The sequence below is a fragment of the Uloborus diversus genome, chromosome 8, assembly GCF_026930045.1.
Source record: "Uloborus diversus isolate 005 chromosome 8, Udiv.v.3.1, whole genome shotgun sequence".
Taxonomy (NCBI): Eukaryota; Metazoa; Arthropoda; class Arachnida; order Araneae; family Uloboridae; genus Uloborus; species Uloborus diversus.
The window spans coordinates 104,544,621-104,569,731 of NC_072738.1; the positions used below are offsets into that span (position 1 = coordinate 104,544,621).

The 25,111-nt window shown below is 33.5% G+C and overlaps 2 protein-coding genes across 2 annotated transcripts in view; one reads left to right on the forward strand and one right to left on the reverse strand.

Moving 5' to 3' along the window:
* The window catches only part of LOC129228056 (uncharacterized), a 59,593-nt gene extending 38,374 nt beyond the window's left edge, over nucleotides 1-21,219 (reverse strand). Inside the window, exon 1 of the mRNA XM_054862691.1 lies at nucleotides 21,082-21,219. The gene's annotated coding sequence lies outside the window, so the exon portion shown is untranslated. The remainder of the gene's footprint in view (nucleotides 1-21,081) is intronic.
* The window catches only part of LOC129228054 (rab3 GTPase-activating protein catalytic subunit-like), a 388,943-nt gene that overhangs the window by 296,260 nt on the left and 67,572 nt on the right, over nucleotides 1-25,111 (forward strand). The gene's annotated exons all lie outside the window — the stretch shown is intronic.

Here is a 25,111-nt window from a genome sequence, read left to right on the forward strand (position 1 = left end):
GTACTCAAACTCTACACTCTAGCGGAATCAGCATTGCAACAGACGGAATTTTGTCGTCATCTTCGGTGCGAAATCAGCATTGCAACCCTTTCAAGCTGTGCCCCCTCCCCCTTGAAAGAGGTGAGAATATGAGCTCATAGCCCTCCTCTCTATCAAACCACCATATGTGGTTAATACAAGAGTATAATCTAAACATGAACCTGAAGCTAGTTGTCACAGCTGAAGCTGGTTGTTAAATAGAAATATGGATAATTTCTTACACCAAAATTTAATGCTACTACATATTACCTTATTTTGAATACATTCTTTTTTAACCCATGAAATCAAAGAATTAAATACCAATAAATTTAAAGTAATGAGGATGTGTAGGAGTAGGTGAGGTTGACATGTTATACCAACCACTTTCACAATTTCAATAGGAGGATTACCACTGTTTGCTCTTGACAAGTTTTTGAATATTAGGTTGTAACTTGTGAAAAAACGCACATCAGGTTACTTTTTACGTCTCTCCTTGCTCGATATTTTGACTTGATGCTTGTTAATTCTGCGAATTCAGATTCACTGAGACGTGTATATAAAAACGTCAAAAACGGCGATAATGTCAAAAATACCTACATGTGACCTCAAAACTGAAGGAAAAAAAATTGTTAGTTATACTTTTTCAATGTATTTTTGGAACACTTTCACGCCTCCCTTGAAATTCTTCTACGCTTCTAGGGTGGGGGTGCCCCCCAGGTTGCGAATCTTAGATTTAGAGGAACGAAAAGCCCACCTAGGATCTAACCTTTAAACGCGTTATACTCAAAACTTGAAAGAGTCCATCCACTTTCTCCCCTTCGCTTCTCACTCTCCCAACTGCTGCCCCAAAACAATGTGGATGAATGGCCTCATTAAGCGAAATTGTTGCCATAGAATACTATTTATTATAATAAGAGTTATAGGTTGGAATGAGGGCTTGGTTCAAAATCATCATCAAATTAACGCAGTTTTCATGAAAGAGTACTCCCGTTGGCCCAAAATAGCTGAAGAGGAAAGAATGAATGAAAATGAGAAAACAAAGTATAAGAACGAAGAAAACCGTTATTACTACGGCATGCACGTTTTCTTCGCGATACTCAAAAATGAAATTACTAACGTGCATTAACCTCTTCCGCACCAGGAAGGTACGTAGGTCCTTCGTGCAATTTTTTACGTCTTTTTGCGAGAGACATTTAAGCGGTTCTTACCCTCACTAAGTTAACTTTCAAGACTCCTTTTTTTTTCTCCCAGAAAATTAGTGAGCAAACCTCTCGTAAAGAAAAAGAGGTTCATTGTAGCCTCGAACTATGTGCGTGTGATATTTTTGTAATTTAGCAAACATTGTTTGCTTTTTATGCTGCCGTGCTAAACGCAAAAGTCGTATCTGCATCTGAGTTCAAAATGAGAAATTGCCGTTATAAGTTGTGTGCCTTCATGTATTTGATACAAATGCAACTTTTTCAAATTTTTTAAAAAATATATTCCCCATTCACAAATAACCATGAAACTTGTATTTAGGCTTTTCTGGTTAGCACTGCAGTATACATCATAGGTTAAGATTTTACTGCTCACTGAAAAAAATATTCAAAATTAGAAATATATATATATACTTTCTTTAAAATAATAATTTCAAAAACTCAGCCTAAAAATATAACAAAATAAAATTATGAATAATTTCATAAAATTTCTTTTTATCTGTGAGGGAATTATTTCAAGAAGTTAAGTAAATAAAATCTGAAATAGTTCTTAGAAAACATGTCACAAAACTGATGCTGGTTCATAAGAAACTATGATGTTTTAGTCCCTAACTGAGTGACTACTTGTTTAGTTTTTACATGTGCTAAAAAAGAAAAAAAGTTATTTTTATTTATAATATTATACTTTCCCCATCATTCCCATCATTTTGTTCACTCAAATAAAATAATAAATAGATTACCTTAATCGTCCATTCTTACTACTTTAAAGGACCTGGCATCTACGATTTCCGATCATTTATTTCAAATCCTTTCTCCTTTATCAGATGTTGATCAATGTCGACGCGTGAAGGGTACTGTCAAATTGGATGGCGCAACAAACAGCAGTCTATTGAGATGTCGAAAATCGCCCATTCATAATTGACCTTAGTTGCATATAAAAGCACAGCCGTCCGTTTTTTTTTCTCCTTTTCTGACATTAATGTAGTATTCAAACATTTAGGAGAATTCTTATCCAATTAAAGGCTACGATGTAAAAAACTTTTTTTGTGAAATAATTATACTGCTGAGCATAACATTAATCATAGGTGTTTACTTTTCGAAAAAGTAGGGATATTTAACCGTCGTTTTTCTTTAAATAATGACTGATATTTGATCGAAATTTTCGGAGCATTTTTTCTCGTATAAATTGATATCGGATTCTGGTTCTTACGACCTGATTATTAATCAATAGTTTGTTTAAATAGGTATACAAGCGAAGGTGCATAATTGTCATTATTTGCTCATAAATGAAAAATGTATTTTCTTTTAGTACAGAAAATATTGATTTATATCTGGCGCCGGCAATTTAGTTTGGCAGCGGGTCGAAATCAACCAAAATGTGTGTATTAAGACAGCATTTCTTAATTTGATTGTTAAGTGGAACCTTTTTGAATGTCCACTTTTTTTACGGAACCCTTGGTTTAGTAGTATATAGTTTTATCGCAACATCCTAAAAATGGTTTACTTGCAACAAAAAACAAAATTATTCGAACAATATTTATTGTCTTCAAAAGGTAACATGAAAAATTAACTCAAAATTTCTTAAAACATCTTTTTTTAAGCAACCCGCTTCAAGCTAAATCTTAAAGTAAATTTTAACGAGATTAGTGAGTCTTAATTTTATTATCGCAGATCAATTTAATTTTAAAACTTAGGGAAGAAAATGGGGTTGTTTCCCTCAGTCAAAAGCAGTGCTTTTTGTCACTGAAATTGATAGAATAAGCAAAAAAATAATAAATAAAATAACATGGACCCATAAAATGCTTTCATTTCCCCAACAATTATTTTTTAATTAATTTTTTAAAATGTCTGATATTTCAAACAAGGCGGGGTCTAGATGATGTCACAAATGATGCTTTTTGGCGCATCTTTGTACCGCTTCTCCACGTTATGATAATCAAGAAGCGAATTAAAATTGCGCCCTTCGTTTGCTATGAACCATATCGTTGCCAATACACGTAAGTAAAGATGCGAATTAAATATTTTTTTCTGTGAATGGCAACACTGAATGGCATTTCATCATTTGTGATGTTATTGGCAGAAGCATAAAGAATGAAAGCGCATCGAATTAAGTAATTTTTTAAAAATATTAAACTTAAGCTAATTATTTAAAAAAAATGGTCAGATCCTATGTTTTTAAACATGCTCTTTCAGAAAAAAATACTTTTAAAATTTTGGAAACGACTCCGTTGTGTTCTCATATCAGATTTAGCAAGTCTCTGTTGTGGTTTTTTGTTCACACACGAGTTGAGAACCTCTTTTTATACCATACACGGTGTTACCTCTGGTTAAAGTGGCAACAGCGTCTTTCATGATAATTCAATAGTTGAAGTCAAGTTTTAAACAGTTCCAGAATTCTGGTAAAGACATTAATTTAAATATCTCTTGCAAAGATGAATCGAAATTGTTGTTTTAGTAAAAGTTTCGTATCCTTGCACTACCGTAGTGAAAGTTAATGAGTCTTTAATCTACAATTCATTTTGATACTTTCGCTCTGATATTCTTAAGGAAAATACTAATATAAAACTTTGTTAAAATCTTACTCATTCGGTTTGTAAATGACTGATATGATTTAAAAGGAAGAATGCAAGTTTTGTGGAACCTTTGAGCAGGGTTCGTTGATTTAAATTAGCTCGATTTAAATCGTGATTAAAATCATGAGTTAAATCAAGTGATTTTTTTTTTAAAAATCATTGATTTGAATTAACAGTTTTTTAAACAAAATCATTAATCAAAACCAGTTGATTTTACTTTTATATTTTTTTTTGCATTTTTAGAATGTTTTGCTCTAAATTTAACTACACTGTTTATACTTTCTTAACTTCAGCAAGCTAAACTACATAGATCCCTCTTTCTGTGTGTGTAACATATTTTCACTCTTTATTGCTTTTATTCCAAAATTAGTTTAGAACAAAATAAAAATTTGGAGTTTTTCTTATGCACCATGACTAATATAGTTCAGAAAAGTAATTGTTCAACATATTATTTTTCACTAAAAACGTACGTGATAATGGAAACCTTATCTTTAAGCAAAGCACAAAACAAAACCACATCTCATCTAAGCATTATAATGTATTTATAAATCTTAAAATATTATTGAACAGTTAGATAACGTATCTTAACTTTAAAAGTAAGTTGAATGGATTCATCTATTGTATGAAATATATTATGTTTATCAATGTAATGTAATTAATATCTACAAATTTTTGAACATTTTTAAAAAAATTAAAAAATTTGATTTAAATTTTTAAAAAATCCGACTTTTTTATTTAAAAAAAAATAAATAACAAACCCTGCCTTTGAGTAATCTTTATGGAACCTTGAAATTCCGTGGAAAACAGTTTAAGAAACGCTGTATTAAGAGGAGATTTAGAATGGGTGTTATTTGAATATGAGTGGCACTTTCACGCAGTGGTGAATTTATCGTTTCGCAATTTATTACCATTGTCACGTCCACAGGGGCCGCCATGGGTATGCAAAAATGCACCCGATAAAAGGTTTACATAGTACTGTAACAGACAAAGGTGCCTCTTAAAATGTATTGCGATGGTCCTCCAAACATATAAATCTGCCACCTGCTTTTACGTACCCGAAACTCATATTTTATAGTCAGCTCTCCAGGTGGTGGCCTAGATAAAAAAAAAATTCAGAGGGTCGATACATGGAAAAAAAATTGGGAATTCCTGTTTTAACCGTCGCGTCGCCTCTGTATTCTTTTCAGCTTCTTTAAAAGTCAAAATAATGTGTAAGAAGCAATGCTATCTCCTCGAGCAACACTTTATGGAAGTTTTATATTAGTAACGTCACCCGATTTGTCTACACTTGCAACAATAATTAAATAAAACTTTTTGCCACAGTTTTTTTTATTACTATCAAGATTTTCATCATTTAATAAAATTATGTTTCGTTTAGTATTGTTATTAGTATTATTGTTATTGCGAAAGCACTTGATTTTGTGTCATGAGCCTTCATGTATCGCAGATACAGGTATAGGTCAAAATAATAGGAACACTCATTTAAAATTGAGTCTTTTTTCGACCGTCCAATAAACGACCGCCACGTGTTACATTAGTTTGCCACCAAGTGGCGGTGGTAGGGAAGGTATCAACCAAGCATTTGGCAGTGTGAGAGTTGTACGGAAAAATTCTGTATTTAGCAAAGCATGATTATATCCGAGCTCTCCGACGTAAAAAAAGGCATGATAATTGTAGTTCATCTCGCTAGAGCGTCAGTGTTCAGAACAGCTAGTCTTGTGGATGTTTCAAGGACCACTGTATCAAGGCGGTTTATGACAGCCTATACAAATCTGGAGAAGGTGTCTTCTGCGAAGCTCAGTAGTGGGAAAAAGTCGAAATTGAAGGATCGTGATAGACGAGCGTTGAAGAGGTTTGTCTCCCGAAAACGCAAGACTACACTGCCGCAGATAATGTCCGAAAAGCATACAAACCTTCAGAGCCTCATATCAATGAAATTTAATCAACAGGAGTTGCATGCTGCCCACATTCATGGCAGAGTAGCTATTCCAAAACCGTTAGTTTCAACGCAAAGTGCTATGAAGAGACTACAGTGGTACAGAAACCACCTAACTGGACACAACTGCAATGGGAACAATCCATATGGTCTGATTAGTCATCATTTACACTATTAGAAACTACTGGGCATGTGTTCGTCCGATGAACACCGGCAGAAATCGTATTGACAGCTTGTTTCCTTCCCGGAAGAATGGAGGAGGTTCTGTGATGGTGTGGGGAGCAATATCTTCTCGTGGATTTGGGCTTCTTGTTGCCCTAAGGTAGAGAATCACAGGTGAACATTTTCGAATCATTCAATCATCTCCCCTCCATGCGTCAGACTCTCTTTCCGGGAGAACGTCTGGTGTTCCAAGATGAGAACGCTCCTATTCACAAGAACCGCTGTGTTCAAACATGGTTACATGAGCATGACGATGAAGTAGAACATCTAACGTACTAGCCCCAGTCCCCTGATCTGACCATCATTGAACTTTTGTGGGTTTTTTTAGAGAACTAAGTCCGTGCGCGATTTCCTCCTCCGCGCACTCTATCTGAACTCGAGGCGGTCTTGCACGAAGAATGGGTGCGAATTCCAATGAGCTATATTCAAGATCCTTACTTGTCAATCCCACGTTGAATACAAGCTGTTATTCAGGCAAAGGACGGCCCTATCCCTTATTAATGAACGATTTTCATTATTTCACAGGTGTTGCCTGCTATTCTGTCCTATACCTGTACATGAGATTGGAGCTAAAAATTGAATTAAAGAAATTACAAATTTCGAAATGTATAAAACGGTAAAATTACCAACAACAAAAAAATAAAAAAATGTACAACGATTCATAGGAGAAAAATTAGGTATAAATACATCAAATACAAAAAAAAAAAAAAAAAAAAAAACTGAATGTCATCATTATCATCTCTCTGGCACGCCATTATCAGTTGCAAAGAAAAATAATGTTTTGTATATGGATAGAAAATTATGTTTCGTATATGGATGCTTCTTTTTTCGGTATATTTCGACCTTCCTTATACCATAGCGCCACCCGCTTGGAAGCACAATAGTCAGGTTGAGATTCGATGTCCTCAACTGTTAATGCACTTCTATCCAATTTGGGTTAGTGATTGTTTCATTTATTGAAAAAGTCAAACAATAGTGCATTTTAAACTAAAGAAAATGATCAAATAAAATGTTTTGCGGTAAAGGATTTAAAAATTCCCTTCAATGTTGGTTCTTTTATACTGTTGTGTAATTTGATATGTAATTAAACCTTTGTGCCTGAAAAATAAAAAAAAAAAGAAAAAACAACGTATAAATGCAGATTACTGCAAGACGGGTTAAGCCCAACCTTTTTTTTTTAACTCGAGAGCCAGAACAACCGGACCATATAAATCCCTCGGGCTGTAGGTTGCACACCCCTGAAATATAGCAACTAATTTAGTATTTATTTTTTATGAAGTACATTTATCTTTAGAAGCTATTGCAGTTAAAATCAAGACCATACGGCAAATGATTCAGAGAATCATCATAACCTTAAAATATCATGCATTTTAGTAACTCATTGTAGTATATAATTTAAGCCTTTTTTCGGCGACTAAAAAAAACTTTAGCCTGGATCATTTAACTCTAAAATATCAGTACCAGTATATCCCATATCCATCATCATTAACTCGTGTGGAAGTTCCTAGGGTAAAAATGTTTTGTCAGTAATTTAGGGATGAATTCGTAGAAATAGGCCAGCTGTCAAGACATTGCCAGGTCATCTTTCATGGAACTAAAATCATCAGAATTGTATTCATCGCTATTGGCAATTAAAAAATATGAATAAATAACCCATTGCGGCAACCTAACCGCCCTCAAATGACACTTAGAAACCGATTCTGATATGGGAACAGGTTTGCCGATGAAAAGTGAACGTTCCAAATAACTTCGCAGCGTCACATTAAAGTTAAAATGTTGCTGGAATAAATAGTGTCTGTCTATGTGCTTCCTGAGATATCTTTTTTCTTTTCTTTTTTTTTTTTAATAAGCATTGCCAGTAATGTGCAAGCTTGGTAGTAAACTCGTTTTTGCTTTAGGATTCAGATCACGACTTGTAGCCTTTCTCAATACCCTTACATTTATTTGCTTGTAATTTGCATTCGTTCGTGCTTTTTAAAGGCCTTGATAGTTTGGTAATATATTGTGTTGTCAAAAGTTGTATGTTTGCCTTCGTTAACTTTCAGTTGCTGATAGCAATATTGCTCTCTTCTAGTTCATCCCCTTTTTTTACTGATTCTCATTCGGTAAATAAATGTCTAATAAGCCTTCGAAACGATTCAGCAGTGTCCTCTTCAAACGGAGGAAAAATATATTTAAAAAAATGAATTTGCTTCTGTGATAAGTTAAAGTTTTCGCAATCTAGGGTTACAGCCAGGTTTTGAAACATTGTTTTTTTACTTCTTTTGACACGTTCTTTTTTTTCTTTTCAAATTTTTATGCTCTGAAGTGGATTACTCCAAGTTTCTAATACATGCATAAGTTGCAATGCATCTTTTCATGAATAATATTTAATAAACATGATTTAAAAAATAATCTACGCAGCAAAAAAAAAAAAAATCTAATATCTTCTGACTTTTCTCACTTATTTTTCTGTGATGACCCTATTGTTTATCACTTGAGCAACAGAGGAGGAACATTCCCAGAAATATAAATTATACATTGATGCTATATTTTAAGCATACCTAACTTCATGTTTAGTTTTAATTTTATCAGTGAATGTAACTTCAATAAATATGAATAATTCGGGAATGATTACAATAATTCTCTGCACTATAAATACTCCTTTTTTCAGTAATTTTTTTCTAAATTTTCAACACTCTTGGACCGACAAATTTTCTGGATGTGGAAAGGGGGGGGGAGACACGACTCGGAATCACGAGGCAATGCTGGGTCAAAAATCGCTCCTAAATGCGGCAGAGGGAGTTCGAAAGTACATAACTGAACGCATAGGAAGAGTTCCATTTAATACATTTGCCAGTATTTAGAGTACACTTGCATTAGTAGTGAAATAAATTTTTCACCCAATGAAAAGAACTAAAATTTTACTCTACAAAACTCTCATAAGACCAGTATTAAAATATGCCTCTGAAACTTGGTCACTAACAATAAGAAAAGAGAAATTGTTGGCAATATTTCAAAGGAAAGTGCTGCGAACTATTTTTGGTGGCCAATTAGGGTGGAAATGGCGAAGAAAATACATCTTTGAACTTTACAAACTCGTTAGAGATGTTAACATTTTAAAATTAATTAAACGGATTTGCTGGTCATTCATGAGAATGGAAAGGGATGGAGCTGCTTTGAAAGTTTTCAATGCGAAAGTTCAAAGCCCCTTTTGGACAACGACCTGGGGGTAGACCAAAGAAGAGATGGATGGACTGTTTGGTGATTTTAGTGTTATTTAGATGAAAAACAACAGTTCCATGGCCAAAAGGAGAATGCCTGGCTGGATCTTTTAAAGAACATCAAGCCCTTGAACGGACTGTCCAGCCAACTATGGTGATGACCCGGGTAGCAGTATTTTTTTTCAGTAGTCTGCGACGGACATGAAAACACCCAAATCAGCCTACAAACTAGACCAGCATTAGATTTTTCATAACACTAACTATAAATCAGCAAAAAGGAATGCTTGGATATAAATGCTAAATTTAAAAAAAATACGACTAAAACAAAGACTAAAGAACTTCAAAATAAAATAGAAAACTGAGGCACAAGTAGCTGCGGGAGCAAGTGCTTTTGATTTCTCAGCCACTGAAAACTCCTGCATAGAATTAGGGACTTTTTTTATTTTTACTTTTTTTTTCTATTTCAATTTGAATTGTATTTTTCTGCTCTCAATTTGAGAAGTTCGTGCTGTAAGCGAAAAATCTTTCTAATTCAGAAATAGTCTGCAGACCTCCTCAAAATCTGCTACGGACATCGTCGCAGCGTGGTGCTGTTTTTGCTACCGGGATGATAATGATGATGAAATAAAATAAACTTCTCTAATTGGTGGTTTCTGCTTGCGTTGTAAGCTCAAGACTTTTTCTGAATAAAAAGAATAGTTCCTCATAGCTAGAAAAAATAAATAAATAAAACAATTTGTGTAGCAATTTTGCAATTTTTGTGCATAAACAACTTTAGTTTTGTTCTTTAAAGTAAACTACTTCAAAGTATTTAGTATCCAAATGGAAAACTTTTGTGCTTTCAAAAGGAGCTATCTCCGACCTTGCATTGATTCTTAATTCCGAGTTTTCTGTTTGTCCCTCTACACCTCCTGCAGGTTTGTCCGGTTTAGTACCTGTATACAAATATACCTCACCAGTCTTATGTGAAAGAATAAAGCTAAAACTGTAATTAAATCCAAGACATTTCAGAGAGAAATACTATTCCTTTCATATCAGCGGAAACAAAAGTTGGAGATTACTTAGTATGGACAGTTTGACTTGAACTTCATTAGAATAGTCGGACTGGACTTTCTTGTTCAACATGTTGTCGGAAAAATAAAGTTATCCTTTCCAAAAAGCAATTATTATTCAGGTTCGAGTTGTTAATCTTCGGATACTGCTCCTTGATTCTTTTCTTTATTCGGCGTTGGAAAAATTGGGTCGAAAGATCATGTGGGTCGCGAATCTTCCCGCAGGCGCACTAAAGGAAAAGGAAATGTATTCTTTCTTCCTCATTGAAATAAACCGTTATTATCTTAGCTTTCATCATTGTGATGGGACCCGGTCGTGATTAAAAATAAAGAGATTGCCTTCAAGCAGAAAATGTTCAATTAGCAAACAGCTAATTGACTATATTGATGTGTTTTGAAAAGACAGTAACTATAACTGCCAAAAAAATCGTTGTCATAAATTAGCAGTTTCGTCATAATTTTCATGGTTTATTGATTTTTGGAAAACAAACATGAGTTTGGAGAATGGCTTAGTAAAATAGTGTCATCGATGGCAGGTCACGGGAGGTCGGTTTCCTTCCAAAAGTTTTTAATAATAAGATAATTTGAGATAGTGAGAAAAAAAGGGGATGTTATTATACGTACAGTACTCTAATACTATTTTGCAAGTTTTAAGTAAAATGCGGAGCAAGTTCAAAACTTTCATTGAAAACTTTTTCTAAATCGTACCCTATAACAGCACCTACCAGGTTTACTAGTATCATCCCTAATAATTAATATTTTAATTTATAATAAAAAAAATGTTTGGTACTTACAACCATTTGCTTCTAGATGCTTCATTTCTATTATCTTATTAAAACTAAACTTAAAGAAAAAAGAAATCAGAAACGTATTTCTGTTTCGTCCACTCAAACCAGTTCCCTCGCAGGAATCACATAAAAGTTCTTTTAAAGATTTTTTTTTCTTAGCTTCATAAGTAGCTATTAAATACATTGCTAACCCATTAAAATGCGGTAGGTAGGGGTTATAATTAAAGCCTTATGAAAGATGTATCACAAAAAAATCGCTTAAAAGCAGGTCTCGGTGCATAGTGTTCTATGGTTTTGTCGTTTTAAACCTTTATTCAAAGCTTTTCATAAGGACTCTAAAACTAACTTTTGGTAATGTAATGTTATGATTATTTTTTTTAAGCTGAATGCGTCTTGAGTCATTAAAATAGAAATAAATGGAATATGGCATGCTAAACATTTCCTTCAGACTTAGCATTCATCTATGGTTAGCCACTTAGTGAGCTTATTACAATAATGGGTTTGTTTCCATTAGTCAAAAATACTACTTTTAGTCACTGAAGTTGATAGAATGAGAAAAAAATAACATGGAACGAGGAAAATCTTTTATTTTCAAAACGTTTAATTCTTAATTAATTGTTTGAAATGTCCGATTCCGATTTTTCAAGCAAGGCGTGGTCTTTATGACGTCACAACTGATGTACTTTGGCGCTACACCACTGTCGCGCTGAATGTTTACGCTTGCTCTTTAGCGCGTTTCCAGGTAATGATAGTTCAGAAGCGAATTAAATATTGCGCTAAATTTACTGAAAGTTCGATAAACAATCAAGCCAGCTGGTTGCCACAACGACAGTTATTTCTTATTAGAAGGCTTTTACATATGTAATCAAATTAATTGGTAGTCAGTTTTTAAAAAATGCAAGGAGAGTCAGTGAAAAATAAAGAAAAAAAAGGAGCCCGGAGTCGGAATTGACATGTTTTTGAACGACTCCGACTCCTTTACCAAAAAATCAGTCCTACTCTGACTCCACAGCCCTGATTAAAACTTGGCAGCTGTTAAGGGTTTTGATCATTGAACTCGAACTGTACTACAAATGATACAATTCAACACTTAAAATCATTTTTTGAGAAAATGAGGAAAAGGAAAGGCTTTGTTTTGTGATTTCCTCTTAATGAAAAAATTACTTAACTTGTGTCCGCTTACATTTTTCCAGCTTTATAGAAAGCATTTTTTTTTTCTTTTCAAGTTTGTTTTTAACTTGTAAAAACGAATCTCGAATTGAGTCACTAGCTATGGCTTCCAATGATGTCGTCAATTTTCTCTAAAGTTTGCAGAGTCGAAATTTGACTTATAATTATTTCAAATAATATCAGGAACTTCATCTAAATCCGAAATAGCGCCTAAAAGGCAAAAAAATGGGGTGATAGTGGTGATTCCTCAAAATTAGAGACGTACCGAGTACTCGGTAACTACTCGGTACTCGGCCTACTCGGTTAATTTGCCGAGTACTCGGTACTCGGCCAAATTTTGATCAGATACTAGGCCAATACCGATTAATTGAAAAAAAGTGAATATTGTTCAAAGCAGATTTTACAATTAATAAAAAATTGCAAGCATATGATATACTGCAATCATTTACAATTTAAATTTGCAAGTCAAATTCAAATTTTGAGAATAATGAAGTTTAAAATGCTTCAATGGAGTAAATCTCATATTTTAATGTCCCCAAAGTTAATAAAACTTATTTATTGAAAATTATGCAAAAAAGGTAAGTATAGAAAATATGGAATTTTTATATTATTAAATGAATTTTTGCCATAAAATTATTTATAAAAAGCAAAAAATACCTTTTCTTAAAAAATAAAACAACGTTAAAAGCACAAATGTGCAGGAACACTACACAGATCCTTGTTCTGGCATTAGAAGGCATGCTTTTTTCAATGCACAAAATGTGAGCTTATGGATTTAAAGACATCTGACAAAAGTCGGATTTGTTTACATTCATTAGCTCACATTTTATGCACTGAAAAAGATGTTCCTTGTAATGCAAAAACACGTGCCTGCAGCGCTTCTGCTCATTTGTGCTTTTAACGTTGTTTCATTATCTTTTAAAAATTCTTTACGTTTGGCGGACTAGAAGTATAGATTGATATAATTTGTCCAACTTGATCAATCCTACCTTTTATGTATTTGTTTATTTTTAATTTTTAATTAAAAAAAATAATAACTTATTTGTCAGATTATTGACGCAAACAAAATCTTTTAAATAATGCATAATTAAATTTCAGCTGGAATTTTGTTTTAAAAACTATTATTTGGACATGGAGGTCTATACTACTATTCTAATGAGTTCAAAATTCGTCAGGTGTGTGTCGGTAGTTCTTCTTAAAACATAATTGGAACTCGGTACTCGGTAACTCGGTATTCGGCCGAGTAGTGAAAGGCCGAGTACTCGATACGTCTCTACTCAAAATCTCAACCCCCCTCTCCCGTAACAAAAATCTAAACATAGAAAACATCGGGCAGTTCTCTTAACGAAAAGCCAACGGTAAAAAAAGTAAAAACTGAAATGGAAGATTAGTCGCCAGTGTATTTCGAAGTCCAGACAGGCGACAAGACTGAGTGGACGCTCTGAAGGGTTGAGTTATCATTGTGCGCATAGGCGAAAAATTTCATGCCGTGCAAAACTGGTCACTGACAGGGGTGGCCGCTAAACAAGGGTGGGCCACTCAGTACAGTTTCACTTTATCTTCTTTTAAAAACGGCAATAATGCATGTTTCAGAATTAGAATGTTACATACCGGATGTGAGGACATGTTGCTTTGATTTTTGTACTTGAACCAAGATTCTGTCATCACTGTCTTCTAGAACTGAGGCGTGAATAAAAAAATAAAGAAAAAACTATATTTTTCTCAAAGATAAAAATCTTCATGAGCGTTAACAGCGGAATGTTAAAGAAAGCATTTTTCTCCTTGTCCATAAAACTTAGTACCAGGAAGCCATTTGTTATGCTACTGAATTTAATTGCGCTCATAAAAACGTGCCATTGTCCTTTCACTGTTTCAGCCTTGAAAAGTAGAAAAGATCAAGAATTTTAAATGTGGACATCAACAGTAAAATGAATGTAATTTAAAGGTACTTCATTCTGCAAGCTGCGAAATAATAAAAATGAAGGTATTGTCACCCATATGCTTCCTATTTCTTTTCTCAATTAAAAGGCATCTCGTTATGACGTCGAATCCGTTAACACAAGGACTATTCTTCCTGTTTTGGCCATTGTTTTTAGTTTTAGTTAAATGCTTCCTACCTTTAAAATTACTTGATATTTCTTGATGAGTTGCGATTGGAATTTTTTTTATAAATCAAGGCTGTGTTTGTGTTCCGGTTGCTCATTGTTACTACCTGAGTTTTAATTGTTGATATAATTATCTTTTTATTCCTATCTTGAGTTTCTCGTGCCCTTGAACAGTTATTTTTCTAGTTGATAAATTAAAAATGTTTTGAGAACACAATATTTTCTTTGGTACACCTTGCTCAATATAATTTTTCACCTTAATGAGAATATTCAATTGTAAAGTTTCAGCCTGCAGAAAATAATTATCAAATTGTTGATTAACCTTTTGGACTTCACAAATTTACCATTTATACATGAGTCTTTTGAAATTTCATGAGAATACAGTTTGATAATTTTAAGCCCCTTTATTTATCACAGAACTATGTAAAACATTTATCCCCGTGTGAATGTTTCAACTTCCATTCGCCATGTTTAATCCACCCCTGGGTAGGAAATATAATTTTACAATTATGTATCAAAAATGTGGTAAATGAACGTTTCTTTTGTGCAAGAACATGAACGTAATTTGCAAAGCCAACCAAAATAAATATTTCAATTTATTTTTTTGCATTTATTTAACGTTATTTTGACATCTTTACGTGGTAATGTAATAAAATAATCTCTGCTTTGGACGGAACGACGAAGCTTTATCGTTCGACTTTTCTTTTATGCTTAACTAACGGTTATTAAGGGATGTAATGAATTATCAATTCGATTAGGATCAAAAAAATATTTAAAATAATTTTGGGAACAATACAAACATTAATATTTTATATACAGTTGTAATAGCCACTTCCAGTTATTTTTGATGACTTAATCGGATTAAATCTATTTCCAATTTAATTTAAACAATTAATGTTGCCTTAGTTGCCATTACAAAAGAAGAAATAATTTCACTTCCTCCTTTCAGAGAAGGACAATCAGCATACTTAATATTATTGTCAACCGCAGAACTTCTGAAACAATATGTCCCAACTGCTAAGAAACCCTCACGCTTTTAAATTCATTTTCACCCTCAGAGATTATAATTAATTCTAAAACGCCCCATTCCTAATGATACGATTGTTGACAAGGATTAATTTCATTGTCTTCGCTCCTAGATTGTCAATTCACGAGTAAGTCAAATCATAATCACATGTCCTACCATCAACTAGGAAATCGAAAGTTCCAATACTTCCTGCCTCGTAATCAAACGCTAAACCACTTCCCTTCTTCAAGTCGACTCGGTCGTAAAATTGCCTTGCCGGCATTCTAGTGTAGAAAAAATGGTACGTTTGAAATCAGAAAGAAAGTTCTGCCAGCTCCCATTGTTCTACTTTGACTATTGTTTGGCTGAAATAAACATTTGAAACCGTAACATAGCTCATAATTACTTCATAAAGAATAATTTGAACTTTTTTTTTTCTCATACGTAACTATGTTTCGTTCAACTTATCGTTGTTAGTTAACAGTTTGAAAAAAGAAAAAAAAAATGAGTGTAAATTGCGTGCTGTAATGATGTAATTCCTTTCTTTTATTTGTAATCTTTACTTATAATAAAGCTGAAAGTCTGGATCTCTGTCTGGATGTATGGATCTCTCTGAGGCGCGTAAGGCCTAGACCGTTCGGCCGATTTTAATGAAATTCGGCACAAAATTAATGTGTATCTTGGGGGTGTGCGCCTCGAAGCGATTTTTTGAAAATTCGATTTTATTTGGTTGTTTTTTTCTTTTCTAATTTTACGAACATTCTACCGAGCAAATCATCAAAACATGGCCGAGTAAATTACCATAACATGTACGAGCAAATTACCGTAACATGGGCGAGCAAATTAACGTAACAAATTGGCGAGAAATTCTTCATCCATTATTTGTAAATATACATGCGAAGGAAATGACCTATTAATTTTCTACTATGGGCAAAGCCGCGCGGATACCGCTAGTGAAATAAATAAAAGATGAAATTGTGTAAAGTAGTTGACTGCGTAGTATTCACATTTGTGTTGGTTTTCGATTTTTTTCAAATTTACAAGGCTATAACAAGAGACTTTGTATTCATTGGTAAAGTTATGAAAAATGAAATAATCAGCGGTTTCTCGTTTCTAAGTAGCTTTTTAATTGAAAAGTGTTTGAACTTTTTTTCCTTTTCATAACTGTATTTAGTTTCAATTTATATTTGTTAAGTAAGTCAAAGAAGAAGAAAAAACTTGAAAAATAGGGTGCTGTAATAGTCAGAGTTTGTCTTCTGCAATGAAATAAATAAGAAATGCGTTCGTAAAAGGTATTTTACTCTGGATTATTTGCATTTATTTTTATTATTTACATTTACATTCTTAATTTATCAGGATATAACAACAAAAGTTTTATTATTAGTAAAGAAAGCAATAACGATAAGTTTTGAAAATGAAGCTATGTTTTAAAACATCAGTTTCTCTACTTCCTAAGTAATTTCTTAATTGTTAGAAGAATTTAAACTCTCTCTTTTTTTTTTCTCAAAACGATGTTTCGTTTTAGTTTATCATTATATTTTAAGTAAACCAAACAGGAAAAATCTGAGGGCGCTATAATGATGAAAAAAGCGTCTTTTGTGATGAATAAAATAAGAAATCTTTTCAGCTAAACGTAGTTTGCTGTAGAGTGGGGAATGGGGGAAGGAGGAGATTGGATGGGAACAAACCGGAAGATTTGACGGAAAAAAAGTCCTTCCCCCCCCCCCCCCCCCGGAGTTGGTTATTTGAACCCTGAAAAATTAAATTCTTAGTTCAAAATAATGTACTCAGAAATTTATGATATCTACATTCTAAATCTTTTTTTTTTTCTTAAAACTTTTTTTCATTTTCAGTACAGCGCATGAAAACAATAACTTTGTTAAAGGAAGGTGGAAAAAAGATAATTTAGTGTCTCCATACATCAAGTATTCATGCTCCTTTTCTCACCGTAATTTTATTTGTAAAACAAAATTATGTCAGTAATATCCTTTGGTGGTAATGTTTAAGGTTAAATGTGGTCATTTATTGAGTATGTATATCATATATATATATATATATATATATATATATATGCATGTAGCAAACTTAGAGAAAAAAGCAACTTTCTGTTTAAAACTTTCTAAACTCAACTTTCTAAATAATTGATTCAACAATTATTCTAAACTGCTTTTAAAAAATTGATTCAACAATTACTTACAAAAATCTCTTGCTATCAAAAATTGTTGGTTGAATGGTGAACAAACGGGAAAAGCTGCTGGCAGTTATGGAGAAGATAGTCCAGTTTTTTAAGTAGCAAATGTTTTATGTATATTTCTGCCGAAGGAAGAAGATATTGATATACATTTTTTAATGTTCTACAACACTATCAAATTTTCCATTTTTTCCAGGGGGAATTTTTTTTTTCTACCACTGCCTCAAAAGTTTTGGAAATTTCTCACCTCTAGTTAGTTCATTTCACGTTATTTATCTTGATTTTCGTATTTTTAAATGTATCTGCCAAAATCAAATATTTTATTTTATCAAAAAGCAAATGAGTACTTTTTAAAAATGAGATAATCAGCAGTTTTCCTGTCCCTGAGTAATTTCATAGTTGCCATTATGTACTACATATAACAGAACCCTGAAACTTATTTTATAATCTAAAACGTTAGATCATAAAACACATCGCTTCAGAACGTCGAAATCTATGAACATGTTTTTCCATCAATTTTACAAAATACAGTCAAACTTGCTTATAACGAGCGCCAAGGGACCGCGACATTTGCTCGATATAATTGAGTGCTTGTAAAAATCGAGTTCGTGAAAAGAAACATAAAAGTTCATCATAGTTGCTTTTATTCTTTTCCTTTTTAATCACTGTACAGTATCAAATAAGTTGGTTACTTAGCTTTGAACTATCTGAATGTCTCTTTCTTATGTCATTATTAAGAATACACATATCGTCGTCTCAGAGCAACAGTAAGACATCTAATCCCAGAAATAACTCTAAGATATCCAACTGTTGCTCTGGGGCGACGATATATACACATTTATAATTTTTAAATGTTTCTTTACTCCGCAAACTAAAATAAGTGCTGTCATTGCTTGATCTCAGGATTTATGATTTATCACTAACTTTGGTTGACTTCGGAATGTTCGAGAAAATTTACCACCAAAGGAAAAGCTGAGGTGGAAGTCAACAGAAATTTTACGAATCACAAAACTATTGCTCGCTTTAAGCGGGTTTGCTCGTTAAGAGCGAGCTATGTTCCCATAGACTTAACATTGTACCAACCAATTATTTCTGATTTACTCGCTAAATCGGGGCTTATTATAAGCGAGTTCAACTGTATTTCAAGCATTCAATAAATTACTTAACGTCATGAAGGTTTAAAAATATACAATATGAAATATATTTTTACAAAAAAAAAAAAAATATTCACACGTTTAAGTTACTTACTTATCGTCTTTTAATAGAGCAATTGTTAATTTTAGATGCGTGATTTTTTAATTAATTACACATTCTGTTTTTTTTTTTTTTTTTTTTTTTTTTTTTTTTTTTAAATCAGCAATTTTTAATATCTCGCTGTGTAAATTGCACTCCGAAAAAGATTATCTTTCCATTCCTCTTTGTTGCGATTTAGTTCTAGCCAAGTAAGCCAATTATCAGGGCTGCGGAGTCGGAGGAAAAATAAAATTACCTAGGCCGACGGGGGGGGGGGAGAGATTTAGAGCCTGCGACTCCGCTGCACTGGCATAATTGCGGTGTCTAAGGGAAAATGACCGACTCGACTCCTACCCTTGGAATTTTAAAGCCCTCGACTGCTGACTACGACTCCTCAGCCCTGCCAATTTTAACCAAGTTTAATACTGTGTTATTCACTCAAAACATCTTTCCGGAGAATTACTAAAGTTTTGAACTGTGTCATTATTAAAAAGGTTTACCTTTTTTTTCACAAAATAGGATAAAATCATCATACAGAAGTATAAAATTATCGCATATACGTGTTTCGGTGCTATATAAATCACCTTTCAAAATACAGTGTGGTTCTGATCTTCTAAAGCTAAGCTCAGTACTTAGCAGTGTGAGCTAGTGACTGTTGCCTTGATTTAAGATGCTTACAACGTTCCTTGCACTCAAAAAGTAATTCAATGTAGGTACGTAGTGTATGATGGTAGTTTTACAAATTTATGCTGTAACTCCTTCTTTTTCGGTGTTGCATTTTCATGCTCGGCGTTTTTGTGCCGGTGCGATTGGTGTCACGTATCATGCAACGAAAAGAAGAAAAAAAGTTAAAGCCGATTTCGTCGCTACTTACAAGCACGATCTTATGGAGAGGAAAATTTTCAGTTTAGTTAATGAAACTCCGAATTTTATCGAACAATAAAATACCTAAATCTAACCAGAAAAATGGTATGGTGTTAATTTTTTTTAATGCAGTATTGCAATATTTTTTAAAGATTTGCCGAATAAGGACAATTTTGGGAGGCTACAATAACCTCCCGTGACCTCTCATCAAATTGCTTTTGTTTACACAAATCTTTTAAAATTTACTTATTATTTCTAAATTTCTGAATATTACTAAACGATGACGCAACTAGACATTGAAAGCATTTTGTACTTTAGTTTTGCACGTCAAAACTATCTTTCATGACGAATTATGTTTTTCAGATTATAGATTATGATTGTATGAATGGTATTTTCAATATTCAAAGCAATTTTTGTTGGCTAAGCAATTGAAAAATATTTTGCAATTGATTTCGGTTTTTGATAAATGTTGTTTTTACATCTGACTTCCTACGCAGATACTAAAGCTGTTTTAACGGTAAGGTTAGAAAACCAATTCTAAAATATTATTTTTGTAATTTTAATTATTATTCCTTTGTAAATATTTATCTACAACATCTTGAAATAATACATTCAATAAAAGAATGTATTCGATTTTTTTTTCATTTAAAACTTGAGTGCATTGCAGGAAAAACTAGCGGTTAGTGGGCGGAATGTCGCATATGCCGCCCCCAATCCCCCTCACCCCCGTAAGTACAACAAAAAACTACTCACTGTTTAGGATATTTTGCCTTTTCCAATTTAGGATAGAATGTACATTAATTTTCAACAATTTGAAAAATTTCTTTTTTATTTGGAGTGAGGGAGGGGTCAGAAATGTGAAAAAAACATCCGATCAAGAAACCACATTAATTAATGTGTTGGTGTTACTGTAAATGAGCGAAATCTTCCCCTTTCCCCAACACACACGCACACTCTCTCAAAAAAAATCTAATTTAACAAACCTAGTATTTTTGCTACAAAAAACTTATTAATAATTTGTAAAGAAGAATCCATTCAAGAAATCATATTTTGTAATTTGTAGTCAAATTGTTGGAAAAACATAATTTTAACCTAAAAAAAAGTCTAAAAAAATATTAGTTAAAAGATTAACACAGCAATTGAAATATATATATATATTTATATTTTTTTTGGGTGGGGAGGTCAGAAATTAGAAAAAATAATTCAATCACAAAGAAGTTAATAGTTTTCATTTTAACCACATTATGGTGTTACCGTAAGTGGGCGCAATACTAAACCCTGCCCCAACACACACACACTCCCTCAAAAAATGTCTAATTTAACAAAATTAGTTTTTTTTTTTTTTTTACAAAAAGGATTAAATATTGATAAAAAAGAATTTATCCAAAAAAAAAAACGTATTTTGTGTTTCTATTTGATTAATGGAAAATCATAATTTTAACCTAAAAAAGGTTTAGAAAAGTTTAGTTAAACTTTATGAACAATTTCAATTTTTACAACAAGAGTAAAATGAACACACTATACCTGTAATTAAACAAATTTCATTTCAGCCCATTCTTTTTTCCGCTAGAAAAAATAATCCATTGCTTTGTTTTAGTAATCATTATCGCATCTCTGTTCTACCGTTAAGCAGTAATCATCAAACCACCTGCACTCAGCCGATTCCAAAACATTCTCCTGCTGTCCGCAGGTAAGATTTGTTTCCAAAAACTTGTTGATCCTCTCTTCGCTACGAGGCGCTGCTGTTTCACTTCCTCATAGAGCAGACGACCAAACTCACTTCACTTCAACTGTTTCACCTGTAAATTGTAGTAACTCTGTCACGTGGGTCCTCCTTCTTTTCATCTTGATAGTTGGCCTGGTTTTGAGGGCGAAGAATGTGAGCAGACATCGGGAGAAATGAAAGAAGAGAGCAGAAGTTTTTCTCTCGAAACATTTTTCGGAGTTTCTTTTCACCGCCGCCGAAGAATTGCTTTCATCTCTTACGGTACAGCACTAGTTTAACAAGTTCGAATGAAACCGAAACATCTCACGTGTGAAAAATTCGAACTCGTGTGCTTCCAAATCATGTAAAACAAATTTATTTTCTTTGAATAGGTATAACTTGATTTTGATTTTCTTTTTCGACTTCCTTGCAGGAAGTGAAGAAAGTAGGGGCCCAGCAAATTGGGGGTTGGAGAAACCCCCGGCCCGTCATTTCGAATATTTTTCGCAGGCGTGGGGGAGGCAGGAGCGTGCACATAAATTTTGGATCCCATCACAAATGACTTTTATGACCCTCCCCCATACTGTTTAACCCCTATATTTCACCCTCATTTAAAAAATATTGGGCCTACTTAAGGCTTGGGCCCGGGCCAACAGGTGTCCCTTCTCCCCCCCCCCCTGTGCACGGCCCTGGTGGGAGGGTGTGCTCTCAATGCAAATTTTATTGGAAAACAACAAAATCCATGCACATTTATATGTTAAAACACTAATTTTTTCAGATCAGGGAGGCAATGAACCCCCCCCCCCCCCTAAATGACTATCCTGGTTAACCCATCAGAATTTAAGCCACCTCCATTGATTTTAAGCCATATTTCCAATCCGTCCATGACAATAAATATTTACACAAAATAAGGACCGTTGTGATTAACCCTTCCTAAAAGAAAATTCTGGTAGTTATGATCATACCACCACATTCCCAGGGTGCATTCTGGCTCGAAGTGAAAGGAAAAATTTTCTTCTCGAAAAATTTCCAGCTCAAATTAGATCCAAAATCTTGTCTTTAATCACCATAAATTAATTTTGATTAGATTTTCGGTCACGTTCGAATCTGTATGGACGAGCGTATGGGCATAGCCAGTATGAAAAGGGAATGCCAACTGCTCCTCCTTAGAAAAAAAGCTCTGATCCCCTCTCTCCTCCCTAGTGTCACCAAAGATAATTTTAAATTGCACTTTAGGACTTAAATTTTGAAAAATTTCTTGCACATCAAAGCAAGGGAATTTAAAAAATCCTACAGTAAATTTGAGGGGGGGGGGAATGTAGCCTGCAACCAGGTCAAATCCGTGAGCAAATCTTTCAAATTATAAAATGCTTCCCAAAACTCTAAATATACTTAGGTATCATTTCATGTGAATCAAAATCGAGTGTTCATTTCATGATGTACAATACTGAGCAGCAATGTTCAGCTTTCTAAACATAATTTTCGTACTATAACAAGTCAGCTTTTAAAAGATCTTTTCAATTTCGCCCTTAATTCAATTTTTATAGTAATTTACTTCGGGAATTAATACTATAAATTCCTATGTAAGGACATAAAAATCTCTGTAATGTTCTCGCGGTAGTAATAATTTTCGAGAACAAATTAGTTGCAGTAATAACATTACATTGCATATTATTAGAAGTGAATAAAAAATTTTGAAAATTGAAAATGTATTATTTTACTTGAAAAAACCTGCCTCTATTCAAACATAAATATATCTCATTCGCTTTTTCTCTTTGAGCAGCAATTGGTAAGACAATTTCCTTTTGATTTTATTTAGAAAATGGTCCTAATCCTCAGGGATGTGACGTTCCTGAACAAACGGATCTAAAAGACCGACCCCCTAAAATGAACGGTCTTTCTTTCGAACGATGATATTTACTTTATAGCTCTCACTCTCTCTCTATTTAAATTTTTAAAATTATTGTTTTTTTTAAATGTCTTTTGATATAACTTTCATTTATACACATTCAAGTGAATTCCTAATCAGAAAAAAACCTATGTGCCAAATTTGACAAAGATCCGACGAAAACTGTGGATTTGTATAAGAAACATACACACACTCTCACCAACAAACATACAGATATTTTTATAAATATGGATTATGTACTAGTGTTAAGATACATAACGAACGTTATAATGTAAGCTTATGTGTGTGCAGCAAAAAAGCATTGTTCTCGCAAAGTTGAGGAAAATTGGCAATTCTCTAAAACTCCATTAATCACTATTAATGGGGAAAGAGCCAGGGGACACAAACAAGCATATTCTTTTACGATTGTTAAATTGTGATAGTCCCATGACTCCACTAATAGGCTTTCAGAACACTTGTATCAAAACATGACTTTTCATTCACTTCCGCGATGGAATTCAGCCATTTTTCGTTTCAAAGGATTTTCTGGGAACAGTCAGGATCCTCTTCCATGGTTCATCGAAGGGACTGACCTACGGAACGGAGCTATGGTACCCAATAAAAACCCAAACTGTCTCTCATCAGATGAATTAATTGGATTAAGGAAATGATTAGAGGCGTTAAGCTGGGTCATAGGTTGGCCAACAACATCTTCTCAGACGACGTCTTATTATTTTTAAGGCGACATCTCAACGCATCTCCAAGGTTATTGTCCCAGGTTCCATCCCTCTCAACTCCGCTCGCCCGTTACGTTTAGAACTATCAGAATTTTGCCTGAAGCAGACTTCTTGCCTGGTTGAAGTTCGCTTTGGAAGCGTTCGCATTGTTTTATGATAATCGATTGATTGTTGGCCATGAATTGCAATTTTTTCTTCTCTCTTCTCCACCTTCATTTTCTTCGCTTTCATGATTATCCAGACTTATTTTTTACGCGGGAAGGAGAGATTGGGTGTTCTAGTTTCCCTCCTCACTGGTGATTACCCTATCTTTTTGACAGATTTCATTGGGCATCGGATTTTTTTCTTTATTTACAGCAAGGCCAATATTTTGTCGCTTTCCTTCTTGGAGATTAAGCTCAGTAGCAGTTGAGCGATGATATCTTTGTAGAGTATGTTCTAACTAGAGTCGAATTTCGTCAAGCATTTAAAATGAAATTCAGAGCGATGTTTACTTCTTTTTTTAAACTCGACTGGATCGAAGCATTCAAATTGTCTTATATTCATGAGATTCTTTCGGTGTTTCTTTAATGAATATCAACTTCAGAAACCCCAATTCGCAATAGGTGCTTAAAAAATTGCTTCAAAGTTACATAAATTTCTCCTTTAAAAGCACTCAGCTATGACTCTATGTAATGATTTGTGACCGGAATATTTTCATTTATTTCGAATGCATTTAGCTAGATGCATATTTTCTATGTCGATCTTCTGACAACAATACATTCGTGGAAAATAATGTCAAACATTGGGCAATACACCGTTTCATTGTAATCTCGTTTTGAAATTCCAAACACAAGTAAATTTTACTTCTTGCAGTTTCTTGATTTTTTAATGGTCTAATTGGCTATGTAATGAATTGTAAGTACATTTTAGAATATATTTGCGTAACTCACTTTCTCATCTGTTTGGCTATGTTTGCTCTTAGTAAGCAAATTTCTACAATGGTTATAATATAAGGGTTTTTACAATGAAATTTATATTAAGTTACCTGGAAAAATCATTCGAATATTTTTCAAAATTAAAAACCATTGAAAAAATGAACATGAGTACTGATCACCTATCAAATCGTGTATTATAAAGAACTGCAAACACTTTTAACTAAGTGAGAGAAAAACTGATCGTTTTGCAACTTTCAGTGTATCCGATTGTTTTTTACTTAGTCTTCCGAACTGAGTAATGCAGTAA